Source organism: Plasmopara halstedii, assembly GCF_900000015.1.
Source record: "Plasmopara halstedii genome assembly, contig: Scaffold_7, whole genome shotgun sequence".
NCBI lineage: Eukaryota > Oomycota > Peronosporomycetes > Peronosporales > Peronosporaceae > Plasmopara > Plasmopara halstedii.
In genome coordinates, this window is record NW_020186929.1 from 451846 (window position 1) to 452340 (window position 495).

Genomic DNA, 495 nt, shown 5'->3' on the forward strand with positions numbered 1-495 from the left:
AGGAGAACAGATGAGGAGAACTACATCGTTCATTTACGAGCGGTGCTCGAGTTCATCTGCACGAGCAAACTGTACGCCAATGCAGACAAGTGAATCTTTGGCGCAGAAGAGATTCCCTTTTATAGGGTGCTTCATTGGGAGGCGTGGCTTTCGAGCGGATCCCGCTAAGGTCAAGTCTATTGTAGATTGGCCGGTTCCAAAGAACCAAAATGACTTGCGTAAGTGGCTTGGTCTCCAACTACTTGCACAAGTACATCGTAAATTACGCAGAAATGGCCCGGCCATTATCCAATCTTCTTATAAAGGATGCGGAATGGTGCTGGAACACCGAACATCAGGAAGCTTTTGACGGGTCAAAGACAGCCTCCTGCACGCACCAATCAATACTGGCGTTGACAGACCCTGATCGTCCTTTCAGCGTCGTCTGTGATGCTTCCGACTTTGCCATCGGCTGTGCACTGCTGCAAGCAGACGCCGAGGAGCGAGATCGGGTGA